Here is a 629-nt window from a genome sequence, read left to right on the forward strand (position 1 = left end):
GAATGTGAAGTGTGGTTCTTATATTCAGTTTTCACCATGTTACATTGGTTGTTTTGTATTTAATTTCTCGATTAAAATGCCAGCAGCCCACCACAGTGAGCGACATTATCCTTCAACACTTTGTTCAACAGTTTGTTTCAAGGTTTGTCCAGAATCTCATTAAAGAGTCGCTCATTAAAGACGACGTGGAGAGACCTGATGGAGGTGTTTGTGTCACAGCTCGCCAGACCTGGTCCTTCTTTGGGATTCACCATCTAAAGCAGTAAGTAGGCATATCAACTGTAACGTAGTGTTTGCCATTTGCATCAAACTCTCACAATAGGTGTCGCAACAAGGAAAAGGTGTAAAATGATTGGTGTGAAAATCTAATTTCAGAATGCAGATGCAGACACTGTGTCAGTCTGTTGTTTACTTAATGGGTTTGATTGTTTTTACTATAATTAAATTTCCAGTGTGAAATGTAGTACAGACATAAAGGGATTAACTATTGAATGAGAGCCTGAGGACAGGGTGCTCCTTCATCGACTCCATTACAAAAGTGTGCGGTTCTTTACTTTTGAGTTTGTTTTGTGGACTTTTCGAATTGTGTCTGACTGGAGACGTGTTACACACAGAGGTTGGAGACTGGA

At 39.9% G+C, this 629-nt stretch overlaps 1 protein-coding gene across 1 annotated transcript in view; it reads left to right on the forward strand.

Moving 5' to 3' along the window:
- LOC122786637 (solute carrier family 66 member 2) overlaps nt 1-116 on the forward strand; it is a 23,910-nt gene extending 23,794 nt beyond the window's left edge. The window contains exon 6 of the mRNA XM_044053086.1: nt 1-116. This exon is cut by the window's left edge and continues 1,446 nt beyond it. The gene's annotated coding sequence lies outside the window, so the exon portion shown is untranslated.
- Nucleotides 117-629: the final 513 nt, after the last annotated feature.

Source organism: Solea senegalensis, linkage group LG20, assembly GCF_019176455.1.
Source record: "Solea senegalensis isolate Sse05_10M linkage group LG20, IFAPA_SoseM_1, whole genome shotgun sequence".
Taxonomy (NCBI): domain Eukaryota; kingdom Metazoa; phylum Chordata; class Actinopteri; order Pleuronectiformes; family Soleidae; genus Solea; species Solea senegalensis.